The sequence below is a fragment of the Arachis ipaensis genome, chromosome B6, assembly GCF_059453495.1.
Source record: "Arachis ipaensis isolate K30076 ecotype BB chromosome B6, ASM5945349v1, whole genome shotgun sequence".
Classification (NCBI taxonomy): Eukaryota; Viridiplantae; Streptophyta; class Magnoliopsida; order Fabales; family Fabaceae; genus Arachis; species Arachis ipaensis.
In genome coordinates this window covers 87,785,427-87,811,537 of record NC_142441.1, presented here as the reverse complement: position 1 = coordinate 87,811,537, position 26,111 = coordinate 87,785,427, and the positions used below count along the sequence as shown (strand labels likewise).

Below are 26,111 nucleotides of genomic sequence, written 5' to 3'. Positions count from 1 at the left end.
TGCAGGTTGACCCCATCAAGAGGAGGGTGCAAGAATTCCTACCAGAACTCCCTCAATTTGAATACTAGGAGCATCTTGAGGCATCTGTCACTAAGTTGCAAGAAACCATGGACCAATTAAAGGAAGAACAGCAAAATCAAAACAGCATGCTTTGCAAATTGCTCAGAGAACAAGAGGTGCAAGGGCGTGAATTAAGAGAACTAAAGCGTCAGAAACTATCTCTTGAAGGGCCAAGCACCCCACAGACTAAAGAGGCATCCGCTTCCCAAAGTCAAGGTTGTTGAGTTCTGATCTTAACCTTAACCCTGTGATAACTTTTTTTCTATTATTTGAGTTTCACCTTAGGAGTCATATAATGGCAATTAGTATTTATATTTTGATTTTATCCCCAATTAAGCTATAATTTATTTTTCTCATCATCATTAAACATGAATAAAATTGAAGATTTTCTTTAGAACAAGGAGGCAATAATTTTCGGGTTTTTAATAAAACAAATTCTAATTGTTTACATGTGGTGGCAATGCTTTCTGCCTTCTGAATGAATGCTTGAACAGTTAATATGTCTTTGGAATTTGATGTTCTTGAATGTTAAATATGTTGGCTCTTGAAAGAATGATAAACATGAGACATGTTATTGGTAATCTGAAAAATCATAAAAATGATTCTTGAAGCAAGAAAAAGCAGTGAATACAAAAAAAAAAAAAGAGAGAGAGAGAAAGCAAGCAGAAAAAGCCAATAACCCTTAAAACCAAAAGGCAAGGGTAATAAAAAGGATCCAAGGCTTTGAGCATCAGTGGATAGGAGGACCTAAGGAAATCAAATCCTGGTCTAAGCGGCTAAACCAAGCTGTCCCTAACCATGTGCTTGTGGCGTGAAGGTGTCAAGTAAAAACTCGAGACTGAGCGGTTAAAGTCAAGGTCCAAAGCAAAGAGAAGAGTGTGCTTAAGAACCCTGGACACCTCTAATTGGGGGCTTTAGCAAAGCTGAGTCACAATCTGAAAAGTTTCACCCAATTATGCGTCTGTGCCATTTATGTATCCGGTGGTAATACTGGAAAACAAAGTGCTTAGGGCCACGGCCAAGACTCATAAAAGTAGCTGTGTTCAAGAATCAACATACTGAACTAGGAGAATTAATAACACTATCTGAATTTTAAGTTCCTATAGATGCCAATCATTCTGAGCTTCAATGGATAAAGTGAGATGCCAAAACTGTTCGGAATCAAAAAGCTACTAGCCCTGCTCATTTAATTAGAATCTGAGCTTTACTCAAAAACTCTGAGATATTATTGTTTCTTGACTCATGTGTATTATATTTTATTTATCTAGTTGCTTGAGGACAAGCAAAAGTTTAAGTTTGGTGTTGTGATGAGCGGATATTTTATACGCTTTTTGGGGTTAATTTCATATAGTTTTTAGTATGTTTCAGTTAGTTTTTAGTTTATTTTCATTAGTTTCTCGGAAAAATTCATATTTCTGGACTTTACTATGAGCTTGTCTGTTTTTCTATAATTTCAGGTATTTTCTGGCTGAAATTGAGGGAGCTGAGCAAAAATCTGATTCAGGCTGAAAAAGGACTGCTAATGTTGTTGGATCCTGACCTCTCTACACTGGGAATGAAATTTCTGGAGCTACTTGAGTCCAATTGATGCGCTTCCAATTGCGTTGGAAAGTAGACATCCAGGGCTTTCCAGCAATATATAATAGTCCATATTTTTCGCAATAATAGACGACGTAAACTGGCATTCAACGCCAGTTCCATGTTGCAGTCTGGCGTCCAGCGCCAGAAACACGTTACAAGTTGGAGTTCAACGCCAGAAACAGGTTACAGCCTGGCGTTGAACGCCCAAAACAGCCCAGGCACGTGAGAAGCTTTAGTCTCAGCCCCAGCACACATCAAGTGGGCCCCAGAAGTGGATTTCTGCACTATCTATCATAGTCTACTCATTTTCTGTAAACCTAGGTTACTAGTTTAGTATTTAAACAACTTTTAGAGATGAATTTTGTACTTTTTGACGGCATGAGTCTCTAAACTCCATTGTTGGGGGTGAGGAGCTCTACTGTGTCCTGATGAATTAATGCAAGTATTTCTGTTTTCTATTCAAACATGTGTGTTCCTATCTAAGATATCCATTCGCACTTCAACATGAATGTGATGAACGTGACAATCATCATCATTCCCCCATGAACGCGTGCCTGACAACCACTCCCGCTCACCGTAGAATGAATGAATATCTCTTGGATCTCTTAATCAGAATCTTCGTGGTATAAGCTAGATTGATGGCAGCATTCAAGAGAATCTGAAAAGTCTAAACCTTGTCTGTGGTATTCCGAGTAGGATTCAGGGATTGAATGACTGTGACAAGCTTCAAACTCGCGAGTGCTGGGCGTAGTGACAGACCTAAAAGGATAGTAAATCCTATTCCGGTACAATTGAGAACCTGCAGATGATTAGCCGTGCGGTGACAGCGCACCTGGACCCTTTTCACTGGAAGGATGGATGGTAGCCATTGACAACGGTGATCCACCAACACACAGCTTACCATAGGAGGACGTGCATGCGTGAATCATAAAACAGAGAAAAGCAGAATTTCAGAAGACAAAGCATCTCCAAAACTCCAACATATTCTCCATTACTGCATACAAGTATAATTTGTGTTCTGCCCTTCTTACTTTTCACAATTCAAATTAAGAATTATTATTGATATTATATCCTGACTAAGAGTTACGAGATAACCATAGCTTGCTTCAAGCCAACAATCTCCGTGGGATCGACCCTTACTCACGTAAGGTATTACTTGGACGACCCAGTGCACTTGCTGGTTAGTTGTGCGAAATTGTAAGAGAGTAATGTGAACATTGGCATCACAATTTCGTGCACCAGCGTGCCACGCCCTTCATATGCTTGGCTCCTCTTCTTGGCGTGCCACGTCCAGAACTCAAGTGGCACGCACAGGTTTTCTCTTGGGTGATTGGTGATGGTGGCATGCCATGCCTGGGACTCAAGTGGCACGCCTAAGTGATTTTTAAAGCTGGCGTTCCAGGCCTTCGATACCAAGTGGCACGCCCATATGGTTGGCTTTGTTTCTCCCTCTCTAGAAAATACAACCAGCGTGCTACGCCCAGGTGTTGGCGTGCCACGACCATCATTTACCTTGGTTCCAGTAGCTGGCGTGCCACGCCTGGCATTCAAGTGGCACGCCCAGTTGAAAATCTTGAGCTGGCGTGCCACGCCTTCGACACTAAGTGGCACACCCAGCCTTTGCTTTGGCCTTCTTTGTACCTTGGCGTGCCGTGCCCAGATGCTCAAGTGGCACGCCTAAGTGAGGGTGGAAGCTTGGCGTGCCACGCCTTAATGCTCAAGTGGCACGCCCAGCCTTTTTAGCCTTCAACTTCCTCTCTGGAATTTTGTACCAGCGTGCCACGTTAAGCTGTTCAAGTGGCACGCCTAAGTGATTTTAAAGCTGGTGTGCCACGCCTTCGATACCAAGTGGCACGCACATGGCTTAAGTTGTGGGTTTGGCATGCCACGCCCCTTTGGTAGCCTTCATTGTTGCTCTCTAGAAAGTTGTACTGGCGAGCCACGCCCAGATTCTGACGTGCCACACCCATGTATATGCTTGGGGATCCTCTCTGGACTTGAGTACTGGCATGCCATGCCAGTGAAATTTTGTGGCATTTGCTCCAAGTGACACGCCTGTTTCGCACGCCTAGCTTGTTTTGTTGTTTTCTTCCCCTTTTTGATGTCTTTTTCTCCTGAAATTTAGCACAAACTCATTTCAAAGCAATGTATTATAATGTTCATCAAATAATGTATGAATTGCAATGATCTACTGAGATTATGCCCTTTTATGGCCCTTTTTATGCAAGAAAAAAGGGTAAATGATGCAAGTCATCACAACACCAAACTTAAGCTTTGCTTGTCCCAAGCAAATTAGTGTGAGTAGCCCCTTTTTATGACTTGAAACTTTGACCTTGGATAGATGCAATCATGACTAAGAGTAGGCCTAAGGGCTTAACACATGCATGAATGATTTTGTTTCAATGTCACAAAGGTTCCTAGATCCTTGAGGGTTCCTTCAAGTATAAGCTTCAGGAGTCCCTTTCTATTGATTGTCACCTTGAAGTAGCAAGAGTTATTTTATTTTCTTTTTGTTTTTTCTTTCTTTTCTATTTATTGATCACGACTCTAAGTGTTTTGTCTCAAGATAACCCTTTAGTTAGGCTTTCAATTAGCACTCCCAAACCAGTTGGCTTTAGGGTACTAGGTGTTGAAACACCCCTAAGAATTTACTTGCCTAGGTCTCTTCTTGACACACCTTCACCACAAGAATCTACTAGGTTATCTACTCTTTTGAGCTTTTTAATGTTTCTTATCATTCCTAGTAGTTGATGCTCAGAGCCTTGGGTCTTTATTTCTCACTACTTCTTGGTTCTATAGATGTTCAAGGAATACCCCTTAACCTTTACTTGTCATACTTTTAGGACTAGTTGCCTTGCATGATTTATTTTTCCTTTTTATTCATTCAAGGTTCTACACTTAGTTTCCTGTTTCTTAGTTTTTGAATGATCTCTCTTGGTCTTAATCTCTTTTATTCTTGCTCAACTCACAGTACTTCTTATGAAGATAAACTATTCTTTTATTGATATTGTAAAAACTTTAAACAACATTGCATTTTCTTTCTTGAAATTAAAAAGGACTCACAAAAGACTTCATGATAAAGAAAACTAGGTAGTGAAAATAAACTATCCTAATGTTGCAATTATTCTAAAACAGAATTTAAAGCAGAGAGAAAAACTTAAACATGATTCAGAATTTAGAGAGTGACAACCATGGGTCTTAACAACCTTGAGCAGTTCCAATTTCAGTTCACTGGCCCTTTACCTTTGTCTTTCTTGGAAGGGGAGGAGTCATCTTCATCCTTGTTAGAGGATCCTTCTTGTGCTTTCTTGTCCTTGGGCTTCCAAAATCCTAGCCTTCTCATGTAGGATTTCACATTTTTCTTGTGCTGGTATGCTATTTCTTTCTGCCTCGTATTGAGTTCCTCCAATTTCTGCATATAGGTAGGGTAATTGGTATTCATGTTGGCTATTGCATTGCACAAGTAGCTCAACTTTGTTTGTGCATAGCAGTCATATTCCCCTCTTGCTACAGTTCTTGCTTCATAAAGGTGTCTGAATTCAGCAAGGCTCTCCATTTGTTGTAGCTGTCTGATGAGAGAACTTTTGCGTGGTCTAGAAATTTGCGAATAAATCCTCGTTGCAAGTATAGTTTCTAAACCTTCAAAAGTCCTTTCATACAAACGTTTTGGTTGTCACAAGTAACAAACCCCCTTTAAAATTGATAACCGAGTATTTAAACCTCGGGTCGTCTTCTCAAGGAATTGCAGGGAGGTATGTTCTTATTATTGGTCATGAGTTTGTAAATTGGGGAAGTTTGGAGTTTGGGCAATGGGCACAGGTATATTTAAATGACAAGTAAAATAAATTAACAATAATAAAATCTCTTGGCAAGGTATGAGAAATTGGAAGTCCAGACTTAGTTATCCTTATCAATAATAATGAAAGTTGGATCTTAATTCCACTTAGTTAACCTTTGCTGAAGCAAAGGAAAGTCAAGGGACTAATTAGTTTGATCTTCAAATCCTATTTATTTCCTAAGAAAAGGTTGGGATTATTGAAGCTCAATTCAATTAGCAAAGATAACAGTTATCAATTATGCTATTGAGTTGGATAATTCCTGAGTTACTGATTTCTTAACCAAAGCCAAGAATGTAGAAAGCTAAATTAAAATCATAAATATCTGGAATACCTCAAATAAAATACATTCAAAGCAGTAAAATCTAACATGGAAAAGTTCATAAATTAAATTGGAAAAATAAATAAAAATAAAGAACCTGGGATTGAGAGTCACTCTTAAAACTAAGAGAAGTCCTAAATCCTAATCCTAAGAGAGAAGAGAGAACCTCTCTCTCTAAAAACTACATCTACTCCTAAAATTGTGAATATGAGAGCCTCTTTATGAATGGATGTATTCCTCCACTTTATAGCCTCTAATCTGTGTTTTCTGGGCCGAGAACTGGGTCAGAAACAGCCCAGAATTCGCTGGTCTCGAATTCAATCACGCTGGATTTCCGTCACTGCGACGCGGCCGCATGGAGCACGCGGTCGCGTTGCCTAGCGTCTGGGAAACTATAGCATATTATATATCAAATTGAAGTCCCGAACGTTAGCTTTCCAACACAACTGGAACCGCGTCGTTTGGACCTTTGTAGCTAAAGTTATAGCCGTTTGAGTGCGAAGAGGTCAGGCTGGACAGCTTAGCAATTTCTCCAACTTCTTGTATTCCTTCCACTTTTGCATTCTTCCTTTCCATCCTCTGAGTCATTCCTGCCCTATAATCTCTAAAAACACTTAACACACATATCAAGGCATCTAATGGTAATAATAGAGGATTAATAATAAGCAACTATAAGATCAAAGAAGCATGTTTTCAATTATAGCACAAAATCAGGAAGGAAATATAAAACCATGCAAATATTATGAATAAGTGGGTAAAGAGTTGATGAAATCCACTCAATTGAGCACAAGATAAACCATAAAATAGTGGTTTATCACTGTCATTCCAGAATCATTCCTAAGTTACCTTGCATCTCTCCCCAGTTAATCTGATCTTGCTGCTCCTTCAGGTTCTCAAAACTCCCTTGGAGTTGTTGTATACTCTGATTCACTTGGTTCTATTGTTGTTGTTGATTATCCTTGAATTGGTTGACATCTTCCCTTAGATGGTGTAGGTCTCCCTTCATTTGGTGTAGATCTCCTTGCAATTGTTCCCAATTGAATCCCTCTTGAAATGGTTTGTATTGCTGATATGGTGGTGGTTGGAGTGCTAAGAAATGTGGTTGCTCCTCTGCCTCTTCTTCTTGTTGTTGTTGTTGCACATGTGGCTCATGAACATGAGCCCTATGTTCCCTATCCCTTTGAAGTGGGTTGACAGCTACCACTTTGGCCATCTTCTTGGTAGTTATGGGCTTTTCTTGCTCCACTAGCACTTCATCAATTATCCTCTCCACCCTTGCTTCATAACACAGCCTTTGGATGATGCTGGGGAATGCCAACCTTGAGCTATCTTTGGTGCTTTTCAGATTTTTGTTGATGTTGTTGGCAATCAATTCCCCAACATTGACATTCTCACCTTTCATGATGCTGTATATGAGCACAGCTCTCTCTTTGGTCACCTCCGAAGTGTTGGATTTAGGGATTAAGGGCCTCCTCACAAAATCTAGCCACCCTCTAGCTTGGGGGCTCAAGTCTCTTCTTCTTAGTTAGTTGGGCCTCCCATCCTTCTCATTTATCCATTGTACATTCAACACACAGATTTCATTTAGGATTTCATCAAATCATGGGTCTTGTTGCTTCATTCTCTCCTCATAGCTCCGGGTGGAGGTTGTCTGCTTCACCATCAGCATCCTCTCTATGTTAGTGGGGCTTTAATCAATGGACTTCCCCCTTGCATAGCTAAGATAGCCATAGGGTTGTCCTGGCTGAGGTATGGCGTTAGCATAGAACTCTCTCACCAAGCTTTCCACCACCTTCCTTGGTGGGTTGCACAAAAGTGCCCAGCCTCTATTGTTTATCTCCCTGTTGATCTCAGGGTTCTCATTCCTCCCCAGCTGGAAACCGACCTCTGGGATGATCCCCCTCTCACTCATCCAACCATAAAACTGGTTTTGGTTAAATGAGGAGAGAAACTTGTACTCATTGAAACCTGAACTTGAGGATCCAGAAGTTGGTTCCTTAGTCTTTCTTTTCTTTGATGTTGTTGAGGTTTTTGGTGGTGCCATTGGGTTGAGGGGGTATGTTTAAAGGTTCGAAGAAGGTTGGGGAAGGTTGCAAAAGAGAGCAAGCAAAACAAAGTTTTGCTCCAACACCAAACTTAGAGCTTGATCGTCCCGATCAAGAAAGAGTAGGGAAGTGGTGAGAGAAGGGTAAGGGGAGAAGAAAAGGGATGAAAAGAAGGAAGGCTTTGTGGAGTCTTTTCGTCTGTGAGATGGGGTTTGAAGTGTGGGGAGAGGTGGGAAAAGTAGGGGTTTTTATAGGTGTATAAAGTGGGGTTCGAATGGTGGGAAGTAGAAGAGTTCAATGTTTTCCCACTTGGGGAGTGGCGCCTAGCATGGGAAGAGGCGCCAATCTTTATCCCACTTCTCTTCATGCATGTTTTGAGTTCCAAAGTGCAAGTACACTTTGACCTCTTTGCTTTATGTGCTATCAATCATGTGGGTCCCATTCTCTCTCCTGAAAATAAAACTAAAACCTCATTAGTAATGACAAAAGAATCCTCCACATTCCTCTTTGATATGGATGGCTGAATTTGCAACTGATGGGTGTCCCTTGGGACACCAAACTTAATCCTATTGCATCATAATAAATTGGGTTTATCATTGGGTTTTTAATGTGTTCATAAAAGTAGAATAATTCCAATCTTTTCATATACTTTTGCTTCCATCCTCTTTTGAACACATTTAAACCACGTTCCTGCTCTCCCCAATATATTAAATGCTTTCAGATTTAGTAGTATTGGGCTTTGCTAAATGGTGGTATTTCCTGTGGCGGTGGCCACACCAAACTTAATCTCTGGGCTTACCTTTAATCATAATTTGTTCAAGGTTAGTAAGCCTAGATTAAGTAGATTGGTGGCCACACCAAACTTAATCTCTAGGCTTACCTTCAGATATGATTTGTTCAAAGGTGGTAAGCCTAGATTAAGTATATTGGTGGCCACACCAAACTTAGCTTTTTAGCCATCTCTCATCCCAATAGCTCATCATTAGCACAGGTATTCGTCAAATTGCACTTGCAGACCAACAGAAAATAGAATATAAAGATCTCCTAACAACCAAAATAGAAAATAAAATTCTTAATCCACTATCTAAAATCTACTTCTAGAAGGCAAGAAAACATAATTTTCAACTGAAACTCAAACTATCTAAATTGACAAATTTTAACTACTTCTAAGAAAGAAATAAATCAAAAGGATATAAAGTGTTGGGGTGCCTCCCAACTAGCGCTTCTTTATTGTCACTAGCTTAACGTTCTTCCTTTTGTTAGCTGAGATTGTAGCTCACTCTCTTTTCATCCAATGAGTCCCCTAGGTAATGCTTGAGTCTATGGCCATTCACAGTAAAGGTCCTTTGTGTTTTGTCTTCCATAAGCTCTACATGGCCATAGGGGATACATTGAGGATGGTGAAGGGGCCTGACTATCGAGACTTAAGCTTCCCAGGGAAGAACTTGAGTCTCGAATTGTACAGCAGCACCTTTTGCCCTTCAGTGAACTCCCTCCTTGCTATCTTCTGATCATGCCATCTTTTTACATTCTCTTTGTAGATCTTTGTACTCTCATATGCCTTAGTCCTAAACTCCTCCAGCTCATTCAGCTGCATAAGCCTCCTTTCTCCAGCAGCTTGTTCATCAAAATTCAACATTTTTAGAGCCCAAAATGCTCTATGTTCAAGCTCAACTTGTAAGTGACAAGCCTTACCAAACACCAATTGGTATGGAGACATTCCAATAGATATTTTGAAGGCTGTCCTGTAGGCCCATAGTGTAGCATCTAGCTTCTTAGACCAGTCCTTTCTTGAGCTTCCAATAGTTTTTTCAAGAATTCTTTTAAGCTCTCTGTTTGAAATCTCTGCTTTCCCGTTGGTCTGTGGGTGATATGGAGTTTTCACCTTGTGCTTGACTCCATACCTGGAAAGGAGTGCTTCAAGTTGCCTATTGCAGAAGTGTGTCCCTCTATCACTGATGAGGGTTCTAGGCACCCCAAATCTACTAAAGATGTTCTTTCTCAAAAAGCTCATTAAAACTTTATTGTCATTTGTTGGAGTGGCTATGGCTTCTACCCACTTTGATACATAATCTACAGCCACCAATATATAACTGTTTGAGTATGAGGACGGAAAGGGTCCCATAAAATCAATTCCCCACACATCAAACAATTCTAACTCCATTATGAACCTCTGTGGCATCTCATTTCTCTTGGGTAAATTGCCAGCCCTTTGGCATTCATCACATCTTCTCACTAATTTTTTTACATCTTTGAAGATGGTTGGCCAGTAGAATCTACATTGTAGCACCTTGGCTGCAGTTCTATCCCCACTAAAATGGCCTCCAAATGCAGATCCATGGCATTGCCAAAGCACTTCTTGTCCTTCCTCATGGGAAATACACCTTTTCAAGATTCCATCAGCACACTTTTTGAACAAATAGGGCTCATCCCAGATGTAGTGTTTAGCATCTTTGATTAGCTTCTTCCTCATGGCCTCTTGTATCATTATCAACTGCTCATCAGGGAAGCTTTCATTCACAGCAACTTCGTGTGCCCCCATCTTCTTCTTATGGTATTCTTGAGAGGTGGTCAGCCACTTTGTTCTCTGCTCCACTCCTATCTTTAATTTCAATGTCAAACTCTTGGAGCAGCAGAATTCATCTTATTAGTCTGGACTTGGAATCTTGTTTGGTGAGTAAGTATTTGAGTGCTACATGATCAGTGAATACAATTACTTTAGAACCAATAAGATCTGATATAAATTTATCAAAAGCAAAGACAATGGCAAGTAATTCCTTCTCAGTAGTGGTATAGTTCCTTTGATTTTCATTGAGAACCTTGCTAGCATAATAAATGATATGTACCAATTTATCCTTCCTCTGTCCTAAAATAGCGCCTACGGCAAAATCTGATGCATCACACATCAGCTCAAAAGGTAAATCCCAGCATGGTAGTGCTATGATAGGGGCAGAGGAGAGTTTATTTTTAAGTTCCTTAAAAGCTATCATGCATTCATCATCAAAAACAAAAGGTACATTAGAAACTAGTAGGTTGCTCAAAGGTTTGGCAACCTTAGAAAAGTCTCTAATGAATCTCCTGTAGAAGCCAGCATGTCCTAGAAAACTTCTAATTGTCTTGACATTGCAAGGTGGGGGCAACTTTTCAATCACCTCCACCTTAGCCTTGTCTACCTCTATGCCCCTTTTGGAGATCTTATGACCAAGGACCACCCCCTCTGTAACCATGAAATGGTATTTTTCCCAGTTCAAAACAAGGTTGGTCTCTTAGAATCTCTTTAGCACTAAGGCTAAGTGGTGTAAGCAATTAGAATATGAGTTACCAAATATAGAAAAGTCATCCATAAACACCTCAATGAATCTTTCAACCATTCTGAAAATATGGAGAGCATGCACCTTTGGAATGTTGCAGGTGCATTGCACAATCCAAAGGGCATTCTCCTATAAGCAAAAACACCATATGGACAAGTAAATGAAGTTTTTTCCTGGTCCTTGGGATCTACAACAATTTGGTTGTAGCCCGAATATCCATCCAAGAAGCAGTAATACTCATGTCCAGCCAATCTCTCAAGCATCTGATCCATGAAAGGTAGGGGAAGTGATCATTCCTGGTGGCCTCATTAAGCTTCCTATAATCAATGCACATGCACCACCCGGTCACCGTTCTTGTAGGTATCAGTGATGAGATAACTTTTGCGTGGTCTAGAAATTTGCGGATAAATCCTCGTTGCAAGTATAGTTTCTAAACCTTCAAAAGTCCTTTCATACAAACGTTTTGGGTATCACAAGTAACAAACCCCTTTAGAAATTGTTAACCGAGTATTCAAACCTCGGGTCGTCTTCTCAAGGAACTGCGAGGAAGTGTGTTCTTATTATTGGCTATAAAGGTTGTAATCGGGGTTTAGAAGATGAGAAGCAAGTAATTTAAATGACAAGTAAAGTAAATCGCAATTAAAATAAATAAATACTGTAAGGCAAACTTTTGGTAAGGTAAGAGAAGTCGGAGGTCCAACGTAGTTATCTCTCTCAACTATGATGAAAGTTGAATCTAAACTCCACTTGGTCAACCTTTACTAGGGCAAAGGAAAGTCAGGAGACTAATTAAATTGACCTTTGAATCCTATTTATTTCCTAAGAAAAGGTTGGGATTGCTTAAGTTCAGCTCAATTAGCAAGATAACGATTATCAATTATGTTGAGTTTAATAACTGTTGAGTTACTAAATTCTTAACCAGAACCAAAAGGGGAAAAAGTAAAATTGCTGGAATAATAAAAATATCCTTAGATAGGAAGCAATGGCAACTTGAATCAAGAGAACAATCATAAACTGAAAATACCTCAAATATCATTAATTCAAATAACTGTCTGTAACATGGAAGAATTCTTAGATCAAATTATAATAATCAATTCAAATGTTGGAATAAATAAATAAAAGTAAAACTAAAATAAATGAACATTAAACCTGGGATCCAGAGTTACTATTAAAACAAGAAGAAATCCTAAATCCTAAAAGAGAGAGAGAGAAGATCTCCCTCTCAACTAAATCTAAATCATTGAAAAGTAAAATATGCGAGCTCTCTTTGAATGGGTGCATTCCCACACTGTATAACCTCTGGTCTATGCTGTCTGTACTTGGATCTGGGCCAAAAAGGGCTTCAGAATTCGCTGGGGGCGTATCCTGTAAATTCTGATATGTGGCCTCTGTCACGCGGTTGCGTCATCTGGAGCTTTTCCTTGCCACGCGGTCGCGTCAGTCATGCGACCGCGTCATGTGCGTTCTGCTTAAGGCGCGCGGTCGCATCAGTCGTGCGGCCGCGTCGCTGCTGATTCGTGCTTGGCACGCGATCGCGTCATCCATGCGATCGCGTGAACACCAGTTTCCTTCAAAGCTCCGTTTTGCTTTCTCCTTCCATTTTTGTATGTTTCCTTTTCCATCCTTTAAGTCATTCTGCCTTAGAAAATCTGAAACTACTCAACACACTAATCACGGCATCGAATGGAAATAATGGTAATTAAAATAATGAATTTTTAAAGCTTAGGAAATATGTTTTTCACAATATGACATAATAAGGAAGGGAAAGTAAAACCATGCAATTAATGTGAATAAGTAGGTGAAGAGTTGAATAAATCACTCTAATTAAGTACAAAAGAACTCATGAAATATGGGTTTATCAACCTCCCCACACTTAAACACTAGCATGTCTTCATGCTAAATCCAAGGTAAATAATTAAGGTTAAAGTGATGGAATGTTATGAGGTCTTTAATTAAGGTTGTAATGTGGCCAAGGTAAAGGTAAGGATTTATGTATAGGGTTAAGTGAGCTAATAAGCGAATCCTCAATTAGACTAAGATCTCACCTAACATACATTTCTAGCAAGATAAAACTTCTTTACCTATTCTCCCATATTATCCCACTTATTGTTACATGCTCATGTTTTACTCTTTTATTTTTATCCCATGTGCATTGTTTTTATTTTGCATTGGGGAATTTCTTTTGTATCCCCTTTTATTCAAATGCTGAAAAAAATAACTTTCTCTCTCTTTTTTTTTAATGCACATGGTAATTGAATCACTTAGATTTTCTCATGAGCATGCTTCTCAAATTTTATTTTATTTCTTTTAACTTCTCCTACCTTTTTGTTTCTATCATCCATGTTCCCAAAAGGTTTCCCACATTTAACTCTATTCATGATTTTCTATCTTAAGCTAACCAAGGATTCACTTGGGATTTTCTTTTGTTTTTTTGCTTAAGGCTAGTAATTTGGCTAAATAGAATAAAGGGGTTTTAAAAGGCTCAAGGGGGTTAACAAGGGTGATGTAAAAGGTGGGTTAATTTGGGGTGAGTGAGCTAAAATCAAATGATGGCCTCAATCATTCTCTTGGCATGTATCTATTCTATATTCTATAATTGGACATATAGATTAAAGCAAAGAAAAGAACATCAGAATAAAAAGAAATGTAACACACAGAAATGAAATTATGGTTTGAATGCAACCATACAATTTAAGCTCAAGACTCACAGGCTGTGTGTTCTCTAACTCAAGCATCATATATCATCTATATATTGTATGCAGGTTTAGTTAAAAATTCCCATTATTCTCAAAAAAAAAAATTATTTAGGGTAGCTTTTAAAGTTTTAATGTTCCTCCTTGATGAAATGTTGTCGGCTTAACTACATCATGTAATGCTATATATACAAGGTTTATGGATCTAAATCTATTATGTTCAAGTTCCTAGCTTACTCAATTTAAACTAAGCTATAACTAAGCTATTTTATGTAAAAAAGGGTAAACTATACTAATTGATCCACTAATAAGTTAGAATTTCAAACTAAACTAAATAACTAAAATGAACTAAATAACTAAAATATGAATAAAAAAATGCAAAATGCAGAAAATAGAGTAAAATACACAAGTAGCAATGTATAAGTACTCAGAAAATAACAATAAAAGAAAAAGAGAAAAATACAGAAAAATATCCAAAATAAAAGAAAAAGTATGTAGTAGTTCACCAAAATAAACGCCAGAGATGGCGACCTCCCCACACTTAAAAGGAAGCATCGTCCTCGATGCTTAATCAAGCTGGGTGTGAAGGAGTGTCATCACTGGGAGGGATGGTAGCGGGGGTGAGCTGAGAGTCTGGCTGCTGTAGAGGGGGGACTGACTGGAGTAGGATCTCTGGATCTGCAGCCTCAAGCTGATGTGGGGCCTCCTGCTGTGGTGTGGCGTGCTCTGTGCCTGCCTGCTGATGAGTCTCCGCCTGGGAATGAGGCTCCTCCTCGTGCTCATCCTCCTCCTCCTCTGATGGCTCTGATGGTGTGTCGGGCTCGGAGGGGATGTCGGCGCCCTGTCTGATCATCAGCTTCAGATGGGAATAGCATTGCCTGCTGCAGCGCTCCAATCTCTCATACCGGCGCCTGTTACGGCGCTCCATCTGATCAAGCTGGCGGAATAGACGGTGCACGAGGCGATAAACCGGCTCAGAGGCGGTTGGAGGTGCAGTGGTGGCAGCAGGGGCAACTGGGGCAGCTGTGGATGAAGAGGGTCCAGCAGACGGTGGGGCTGTCTCATCAGTAGCAGTGACAGGTGGTGGTCTGTAGCCCAAAGCAAGGAAGTTCCTGTTGTGAGGGATGATCTTCCTGCAGTCCGCTGCTGGTGGTCGCTCATCGGCATCCTCCCAAGGCACATCAGCCTGACGGCCTAGCCATGTAACCAGATAAGGAAAGGGGAGGGTGCCTCGGACGTGGACCCTTGCCATATAATGCCGGATAAAACGAGGCAAGTACAGGTCCTTACCCTCCAGCACACACCAAAGGAGGGTGATCATGGTAGCCGGGATCTCCGTCTCGTGAGTACTCGGCATCACCAAATTACTCAAGATCTGATGCCATAGCCGAGCCTCATCATTCAAGTACACTCTCTTGATCCCTCTAGGCATAGTGGCGTTCTGACCCATCTCCCAAGGAACAGCAGGGTCGAGAGCTATCTGTGCCTTTACGGCGTCCCAGTCAAACTGCATCTGGCCCATGTCCTCCTCAGCCTGTGCAAAACCATCTGGCTGATCGGACTTGGCTAGGAGCTGGAGAATGGTCTCTATGGCCTCCTCAGTGACCAGAATTTGCTTTCCCCTCAGGTTCACTGCATCTAGGGTAGTAAGGTAGTAGTTGCAATAGAATTCCCGGACCTAAGATGCATTGACCTCTGTCAGTGGTCTCTCCAGAAAGAACCGGCCCCGTTGCTTGATTTGCTCAGTAGTGTATTGCTGGAGGGCTTCTGGAATCTTCAAGGCACATTCCAGGTATAGCAAAGTCGGGTACTTCAAATCACAGTACCGGTTTACAAATTTTATAGGATCAGTCGAAGAGAGCAGCTGGTTAGCTTTTTCCTGCTGTGTGAAGTTCTTCTCCCGCCATGAGGAATCGTGCATTAGAGCAATGATAGACTGGGAGGAATCTCCTCTCTTGTGCTTGCCAGTGGCCTTGCCTTTGCCTTTTCTCTGTGAGGCAGACATCCTGAAAATTAGAAAACCAGGAATGGATAAAAAAATAGGAAAGCAAATAGGCAATTAAACAAAGGAAACTCAAAGCGGTAAGGGAGAAATAGAATAAGGAAAATGAGTAATTAAAAATGTGATTGAATTAATGTTAAATGGAAAGAAAATAAGCAATATGCCATGGTTAGAAAGTTAGAGGAAAGTGAAAATAATCAGAAAAGAGATCAAAAGGGTTAGTATGGTTAGGATTTGAAAAAGAAATTAGTAAATTAAAATCAGTGAGTTAGTAAAGTACGGGTTAAAGTAAGTGGCATAGAGAAAAAACCATATAACAAGGATTCACAGGTAAGAATAGAAGTACTCATAATTGAACAAGCAGTTTATGAACCAGAAAATCAAAAAGGATAAGAAAGTCTGCCATAGCATTCATGTAATGGTTTGGGTAAAGCAGAGTAAAACAGATTTAAAAAATGACAAACCAAAACATGAATGAAAACAAATTTAAAAAAAAATTTGGGCAGCATTTAGGCTAAAATTGGATTGTCCCGGAAAATAAACAGCAATCATATCAGTTCATATGAATTAAAAAAATCAAGCTGCATGTACATAGATATAAAATAAACATAAAAACTCAATGTAAATAGCAGCAACATACAAGAAAGCAGCATATGAATCATGATTATAGCAACAACAGATTTGTACATAGGATAAAACAGAAGTAAGAACAGTGCAAGTAAACAGACCTAGATCCACTAACCACAGCCTAAGCTACCTAACAACCTAAAAATCCACTACAACATGCAAGTCTAGCTATCCTAATCATGAACGGAATAAAAAAATACAGAAAAGTGACGAACGGATAAAAAGGGTTGCGTGTTGCGGAACCTGGTAAGCGGAAGGGGTGGAACATGGAAGAAGGTGGCTGCGGCGGTGTCCGGCGCGGTGGTGGTGCACGGCGTCGCGGTGGCGGTTGAGGGGGCAGTGGCGGAGAGGGGTATTAGGGTTAGTGAGAGAGGAAGATGATAGGGGAAGGGAGGGCGGTGGTTGTTGCTGGCTGAAGAGGGTGGGTGGCGGAGAAGGGGGGCGCGGCTGGATGGCCGGCGGTGGAGGGCGGTGGTTGCGGTTGGCAGTGGTGGAGAGGGGGGAAGAGGAAGAAGGAAGAAGAGAGAAGGGGAGGGGGTGGTACGGCGGTGGCGTCTGGGCGGCGGCGGCGTCGGGGTGGTGACGTGGTGGCTGGCCGGCGGTGGCTGGGGGAGGAAGAACAGAGAGAGAGAAGAGGGTTGTGGGTGAAGGGGGGGCTGCGCGACTGATAGGGTTCACGGGCTGGGGGGGTTATATTTTCGAATCCACGCGGCCGCGTGGGGCACGCGGTCGCGTGGCTGGGGTGAAAATGGGGGGAACGCGATCGCGTGAGTCGCACGATCGCATGAGAGGGGGGAAAGAGGGGTGACGCGATCGCGTGGGTCGCGCGATCGCATGAGAGGGGGGAAAGAGGGGTGACACGATTGCGTGGGTCGCGCGATCGCGTCGCTGGAATTTGTGCTAAACGCACGACTCCAGCGCTGTTTCAGCGCAACTCTCTGTCTCCTTTTAGGGTGATGTGCAATCCATGCGACGCGATCGCGTCGCTCACGCGGTCGCGTGGGATTGGTATTTTGCAAGTGACGCGGTAGCATGGGGCATGCGATTGCGTGGGACAATTTGTGCGAAACGCACAGGGGCCGCATGATTCCAACCCAACTTTCTATTCGTTGGATTCTTACGCCGATATATATATCAAGCGGCCGCATGGGTGACGCGGTCGCATGGGTGGTGTTTTTCGCGATATGACGCGATCGCATGAGGTATGCGGTCGTGTCGTGCAACCCTTTTTTTTTTTAACTGAAAAATACAGGATGCAGTGATTAACATGAATGCTATGCATGATTCCAGGTTAATGTTAAAATAAAATAAAAAAAAGGTAAATTGAAAACAATAAACAAGAAATAGATTGAGAAAGAAGTGACCATACCATGGTGGGTTGTCTCCCACCTAGCACTTTTAGTTAAAGTCCTTAAATTGGACATTGGAAGAGTATCCTGTTATGGTGGCTTATGTTTAAATTCGTCCAAAAATTTCCACCAGTGCTTGGAATGCCAATAGCCTCCGGGGTCCCAAACTAGGCATGTAAAGCTTCTGAGCAGCTTCAAACAGATATTCAGCCTCCCGGGATGACGAATGTTAGAATATAATCCATGATCCCAAGCTGTGTTTTTAGATCCGCCTCCTTTTTGATTTGTAAATTTCCATTCGGGTGGGTTAAAAAGTAGAATCTCACCGTGGTGACCAAACGTTCTCCGTGATCCATGCAATTGAGCATGATACCAATCCGTGTACTTCGAGGTGAAGCGTGGAACCTTATTGAACTTGGTGCACCAGCTCTGAGTACGAGCCAATTCCCTCTTACTCTTTAAGCCGCAGAGAGCTCTAAGTTGGCCATCTGTTTCAAGCAAACCATATTCAAGTGAATAAGTAAAATTATAAGTTAAGGATTGTACCCACTTGAAGCTTGTATTAGGTGGTAATGGCCTTGGGATAGGTGTTTTGGTGGTTCTGCAAGTTCCGTTTCCTTGTGCTCTTCTGTGAATTCTTCCACTTCCTTGCAAAGATCTTCAATTGTATCTGTATCCTGGTTAAAGTCTTCTATGTCTTCCTCATCACTTGAGTCATAGATTGGAGGTTGAGAGAAATCTACCTCCGCATCATCTTCATATTCACTTGGGGAAAATTCTTCGATTTCATAGAATTCACTTGCGGACGCAAGTTCATCACTAGGAGAACTAGACTTGTGACTATCATCATCAAGGAAATTTGCTTCTTGGATTATTCCGTCTGATTCTTCGTAAACGACTTGCCTTGGAGATTGTACGGTATCCTCCTTGGCATCAACTGTAGCATCTTGGACGGAGTTTTCTTCCATTTTGGATTCCCAAGGAAGTTCAGCATCTCCTAGATCTTCAACCAATTCTTCTTCTTGAACAATGACAGCTTCTTCCACTTGTTCTAGTACGAATTCATTCTCTGTCTTGTCCACTGGAGTCTCTAGTATTTCTTTCATGCTACGCTCTTCATCGGGCTGTCCACATGGAGCTGTGGTTGGTCCTTGTATATTTGAGCGCCTAGTGGCCCATTGAATTAGTGCTTGCTCCAGTTGTTGAATAGTTGTTTGAAATCTAATTACTGTTTCTTTTAGGCGATCCTCTGCTTCGCGGTTTGCCAGACTTGGACATGATACAAATGAAAGTGGTGATGATTGGGGACAGTTGGATTGGTATTGGGGTAAGGAAAGATCATATGATGGCGAATGGTTAAGAGAAGCTTGTGAGTGTGGTGGTTCGAGGTTATGTTGAAAGGATGGTTCATATGCACGGGGTGGGGTTGTTGGTAGTTACAAGGTTGTCCACCATGTCCTTCAGCTGGGTATGCACCGTAGAATGGTCTTTGTCCAGGATATCTCGGAGGGTGTTGCTGCCAAAAGGGTTGATTAGATCCTCTTGGTTCCATCCATCCTTGATTGGTCTGACCTTGATGCACATTCCTGCTGTAACTTCTATTTCCTTTAACAATATTAGAACCAAACTCAAAGCGAGAGGGGTGAGAGTTCATAGTAGCAAATAAAGTTAATAAGGAAAAACAAAATTAAATAAACAAGCAAAAGAAAAATATTTACAATAACCAATAATAAGGCATACGTTAGCAGTTCCCCGGCAACGGCGCCATTTTGATGAGAGAACTTTTGCGTGGTCTAGAAATTTGCGGATAAATCCTCGTTGCAAGTATAGTTTCTAAAACTTCAAAAGTCCTTTCATACAAACGTTTTGGGTGTCACAAGTAACAAACCCCTTTAGAAATTGTTAACCGAGTATTCAAACCTCGAGTCGTCTTCTCAAGGAACTGCGAGGAAGTGTGTTCTTATTATTGGCTATAAAGGTTGTAATCGGGGTTTAGAAGATGAGAAGCAAGTAATTTAAATGACAAGTAGAGTAAATGGCAATTAAAATAAATAAATACTGTAAGGCAAACTTTTGACAAGGTAAGAGAAGTCAGAGGTCCAACGTAGTTATCTCTCTCAACTATGATGAAAGTTGAATCTAAACTCCACTTGGTCAACCTTTACTAGGGCAAAGGAAACTCAGGGGACTAATTAAATTGACCTTTGAATCCTATTTATTTCCTACGAAAAGGTTGGGATTGCTTAAGTTCAGCTCAATTAGCAAGATAACGATTATCAATTATGTTGAGTTTAATAACTGTTGAGTTACTAAATTCTTAACCAGAACCAAAAGGGGAAAAAGTAAAATTGCTGGAATAATAAATCCTTAGATAGGAAGCAATGGCAACTTGAATCAAGAGAACAATCATAAACTGAAACTACCTCAAATATCATTAATTCAAATAACTGTCTGTAACATGGAAGAATTCTTAGATCAAATTATAATAATCAATTCAAATGTTGGAATAAATAAATAAAAGTAAAACTAAAATAAAAGAACATTAAACCTAGGATCCAGAGTTACTCTTAAAACAAGAAGAAATCCTAAATCCTAAAAGAGAGAGAGAGAAGATCTCCCTCTCAACTAAATCTAAATCATTGAAAAGTAAAATATGCGAGCTCTCTTTGAATGGGTGCATTCCCACACTTTATAACCTCTGGTCTATGCTGTCTGTACTTGGATCTAGGCCAAAAAGGGCTTCAGAATTCGCTGGAGGCGCATTCTGTAAATTTTGATACGTGGCCTCTGTCACGCGTCCGCGTGGGTCACGCGGTCGCATCATCTGGAGCTTTTCCTTGCCACGCGGTCGCGTCAGTCATGCGACCGCATCATGTGCGTTCTGCTTAAGGCGCGCGGTCGCGTCAGTCGTGCGGCCGCGTCGCTGCTGATTCGTGCTTGGCACGCGATCGCGTCATCCATGCGATCGCGTGAACACCAGTTTCCTTCAAAGCTCCGTTTCGCTTTCTCCTTACATTTTTGTATGTTTCCTTTTCCATCCTTTAAGTCATTATGCCTTAGAAAATCTGAAACTACTCAACACAGTAATCACGGCATCGAATGGAAATAAAGGTAATTAAAATAATTAATTTCTAAAGCTTAGGAAACTTGTTTTTCACAATATGACATAATAAGGAAGGGAAAGTAAAACCATGCAATTAATGTGAATAAGTAGGTGAAGAGTTGAATAAATCACTCTAATTAAGTACAAAAGAACTCATGAAATACGGGTTTATCAATCAGCTCATTCTTCTCATTCGGTACAACAGTGACCCCTCCTTTTTTTGGGACTACTTGCACCGGGCTTACCCAAGGGCTATCTGAGATGGGGTAGATCACCCCTGCTTGCCACAACTTTAATACTTCTTTTTGGAGTACTTCATTCATAGTTGGGTTCAGCCTTTTTTGTTGTTGCCTTGAGGGCTTAGCACCTTCTTTAAGTAGTATCTTGTGCATGTACATTGAAGGGCTGATTCCTTTTAAGTCTGTAAATGTCCAGCCTATGGCGTCTTTGTACTGTTTCAGTACTTGGATAAGTTCTTTTTCCTGCTCCTCACTCAAACTTGAAGTGATGATTACCGGGTAGGTATTGTCGTCACCCAGATATGCATATTTCAAGCTTGGTGGTAAGGTCTTCAACTCGAATTTTGGTGCCTCTACTTCTTTACTATCTTTGGGGTTCAACATGATTGAATTCTCCATGGTTCCTTGTGTTTGTTCTCTACTTGACGCTTGCTGCTCTAACTCAATAGCTCCTTCACATTGTTCTTCTTCCAAAACTCCTTGAACTATCTGTTCCATGGTGTCTACCATCATGCATTCTCCTATGGATTCCTTGGGGTAACTCATTGCCTTGAAGACATTGAAGACCATCTTCTCTTCATGTAATCTCAAGACTAATTCCTCTTTTTATACATCAATGATGGCTCCAGTAGTAGCTAGGAAGGGCCTTCCTAGAATGATTGATGTGTTAGCCTCTTCTTCCATATCCAACACAACAAAGTCAGCTGGAAAAAATGAATTCTCCCACTTTCACCAGCAAGTCTTCCACTACCCCATGGGGGAACTTGAAGGTTCTGTCAGCTAATTGGAGTGCCATTCTTGTTGGCTTGGCTTCCTCAATCTTCATCCTCTTCATCATGGTTAGGGACATGAGATTGATGCTAGCTCCTAAGTCACACAAGGCCTTCTCAATGTTGATATCCCCTATGATGCAGGGGATTTGGAAACTCTCTGCGTCCTTCATTTTCTGGGGTAGCTTCCTTTGTATTATGGCGCTACACTCCACAGTTAGCACTATGGTCTCTTTTTCCCCCCAGTTTCTCTTTCTTGTCATGAGCTCCTTCAAAAATTTGGCATAGAGTGGCATTTGCTCCAGTGCCTCAGCGAATGGTATGTTGATTTGGAGTTTCTTGAAGATCTCTAAAAATCTAGAGAACTAGTCATCCTTCCCATCTTTCCTCAGCCTTTGAGGATATGGTGCCTTTGGCACATAAGGCTTCAAGATTGGCTTTGATGGTGATGGGGTAGGAGTCTCCTCTTCATTCTTGTCTTCAGGCTTTTCTGCAGCTCCTTTTTGTTGGTCGCTCTGACTTGGGGTTGCTTCTTCTACCACCTTTCCGCTTCTAAGTGTGATGGCTTTGCATTCTCCTCTTGGGTTAGCCATGGTATCATTGGGAAATGTATGTGTAGACATAGGAATTTGCTTGGATTGAATCCCTACTTTTGCTTCCAATTTTGAAATGGCTGCACCTTGATTCTTCAGATTTGACCTGTACTCTTCTTTGTTGGCATCTATCCTCTTGTCAGCTTGTGTTTGTCTCTCTAAAAGAGTGGAGATAGCTCCTGTCAGCTGTGATGACAGTTGTGCTATTGCAGCTTCGACTCTCTCAAAGTTGCTCTTGATTTCACATGGTTGCATGGTTGAAGTTGATGTGTCTTGATGGTGATTGTTGGGTATTTGTTGAGTGGAATGATATGATGTGTTTTATATATTGTGGTAAGGTCTGTTATTGTTTGATTGATGGTTGGGGTTGTAGTTATGGTATTGATTCGCTTGGTATGGCTTTGTATGATCTGGATTATGGTTTTGTTGGTTCCCCCACCCAAAATTTGGGTGGTTCTTCCAACCTGCATTGTACGTCTTGGAGTTTGGGTCATATGGAGGTCTAGAATTGTTCACATGATTAGCTTGTTCCCATTTACCTTCGACTTTTGGTGCATCCCCTTCTTGTTGAGGGGCTTGGACTTGGATGGCTGAGACTTGGTTACTCTCCATCTTCTTGGTCAAGGCTGCTAGTTGTGCAGTGATTAATTTGTTTTGGGCCAGCAAGGCATCCATTGAGTTGAGTTCCATCACTCATCTCTTTTGAGTTTTTTTTGAAGCATAGAAGTACTCATTCTCAGCTACAGTCTCTATGACATCTATGGCTTCTTCAATGGTTTTCTTCTTATTGAGTGAGCTTCCAAAAGAATGACCTACTGCTTGCTTTGACTCGTATGACAGCCCTTCATAGAAGATGTGTAGTTGCACCCACTCATTGAACATATCAAGCGGGCATTTCCTTGTTAAATCCTTGAACTTCTCCCAGGCTTCATAGAGTGTTTCACTATCTTGTTGTCTGAAAGTTTGCATATCAACTCTTAGCCTGTTGACTCTCTGTGGAGGATAGAATCTTGCTAGGAATTTATTTACAACATCATCCCATGTGGTTAGACTCTCCTTAGGGAATACTTCCAACCACTTTGCGGCCTTATCTCTGAGTGAGAAAGAGAAAGTAGCTTGTAGGTGTCAGGGTGCACACCATTGGACTTTACAGTATCACAAATCCTCAAGAATGTATTAAGATGTTGATTTGGGTCCTCCTGGGCTCCTCCTCCATATGAACAATTATTCTGAACAAGTGTGATGAGTTGAGGTTTCAACTTAAAGTTATTGGCATGGATTGTTGGTTTGAGGATGCTGCTGCCACAGTTTCCTGAATTTGGGTTGATGTAGGAGCCTAAGACTCTCCTCTCTTGCCCAACATGATTTCCAGTATCTCCTCCAATATTGTCTTGTACTTCATCATCCATGGTGGTACTTAGATGTTTCTCTACTAGTTCCCCTCCAACTATGCCCTTGCCTCTTGCTTCCCTCCTTAATCTAAGGAAGGTCCTCTCAATTTCACTATCAAAAAAGGATGAAGTTTCTCCCCTTCTACCTGTCATACATTCAACAAACAGCAAGTAGAGGACAAGTGAAAGAATCACTCTAGTGAAGATTAGTGGTTAACTTGGTTGATGCAATTAATCAAAAAGTTAGAAGAGTGGAAATATGAACAATGAGTAGCTAAAATAATCAAAGTAAAAAAAAGAAAACAGAGTGGACAGAAAAGTAATAAGCTAGAAGAAAATAACAAGGGAGTAAAATTGCTTAATCTAGCTCCCGAATCAATTTAATCATTGTCAAATTCAAATCAATCCCCGGCAATGGCACCATAAAACTTGATGACCGGATTTCACACCCAATTATAAAATTTTTTGAATCCGTTCTTTTGGCACGCGCACCAAAATTATGGTCAAGTAATAACCCACAGTGGAGTAGGATCGTATCCACAGAGATTGATATATTTGAGCAACTTTAATCAATTGGTGAATTAGTCAAGCTAAACAGAATAGATTGTGATTACAGAAACGTAAATGTGCAGAAATATAAATGACTCAAAAGTAAAGGGAAGCAGTAAATAGCAGAATTGAAAATGGCAACAAAAATAAAGAGCAGAAACTTAAATGACTTAATAGTAAATGGGAATGGGGGAATTACAGAATGTAAAGAAAGCTATAAAGAAAGTGGAAGATAAGAATAAGGGAATTTATCGAGATCAAGAGATGTTGTCTCTTTGGATTAAATCTAGCTCATATCCTCTTCAATCATGCAACTCATTGACCTCTTAACAATCATGATTGATTGAGCCCCAATCCCTTGGTGACTCAATCTCTCAAATCTTGATCAATAGCCAATTCCTTGGTCTAATTGCTCATGAAGAGAGATATGCTTGGTCCCTGATTATAACACACATCATCATAGGTCCAAGTAGAGGGAGGATTTTATGTCACCATATCCAAACCCAAAGCCCAAATCCTATTCAAGTGTGAGAAAGAATTTCAAGCATGGTTTTATGTTTTCTTTTCCAAGGTTCCCAAGAACCCCATTTTGCATTCAACCCCTTTTCTAAGGTGATTGAACACTAGCATGAAGTACGAAATTCCTTCTAGCAAATCAAAGAGAAGATGAAGAGAAGAAGAAATTCACTATCATTAATCTATCAAGTACAACAGAGCTCCCTCTCTCAATGAGAGGGAATTTAGCTACTCATAGCTCAAGAAAAAGAAAAAGTAAAAGATGGAAAAGGTGAATCTAACTATGCTTCAACTAATAGCTCAACTGCTTCACCCCTCTTCAGTACTTCCAAGGGGTATATATACTACTCCTAACAATAGCAAATAAAGAAAAATACAAAAGTGAAAGCAAAATTACATTTTGGAGGGAAAAGAAACTCATAAAACGTGATCTCACAGCTGGCGTGTGATTGGCGCTTCAGTGGCATGCCACCCTTGCACTAATTCTGCCTTGGCGTGCCATGCTCAATCCTCAAGTGGCACGCCTCCCTTCACTGACCACCCTGGCGTGCCACACCTTCGAGCCCAAGTGGCACATGCAGGCCTTTTTAAAGATTTGGATAACCTCGCGTGCCACGGCTTCGAGCCCAAGTGGCACGCCCAGGCCTTTTTAAAGACTTGGATAACCTGGCGTGCCACGCCTTTGAGCCCAAGTGGCATGCCCAAGCCTTTTCCTCTCATTGTTGGCTTCTGGAAGTTTGAACTAGCGTGGCACGCCCAAGGATGGGCGTGCCACACCCACGTTATGTGCTTGATCTATCTCTCTGAAAGGTTGAACTAATGTGGCACACCCAGGGTTTGGCGTGCCATGCCCTCCTTGTGCTTGGATCCTCTACTTGGCGTGCCACGCCCAGAACTCAAGTGGCATGCCCAGGTCTTCTCTTGGGTGATTGGTGATGGTGGCGTGCCACACCTGGGACTCAAGTGGCACGCCCAACTGATTTTTAATGCTGGTGTGCCACGCCTTCGATACCAAGTGGCACGCCCATATGGTTGGCCTTGTTTCTCCCTCTCTGAAAAATACAACCAACGTGCCATGCCCAGGTGTTGGCGTGCCACGCCCATCATTTGCCTTGGTTCCAGTA

General features: G+C 41.2%; 1 non-coding gene across 1 annotated transcript; it reads left to right on the top strand.

Annotated features, from left to right (window-relative positions):
- The first annotated feature begins 23,408 nt into the window (after positions 1 to 23,408).
- LOC148561663 (small nucleolar RNA R71) lies at positions 23,409 to 23,515 on the top strand. The gene has a single exon (XR_015886865.1). It is a non-coding gene; the product is annotated as a small nucleolar RNA R71 (small nucleolar RNA).
- Positions 23,516 to 26,111: the final 2,596 nt, after the last annotated feature.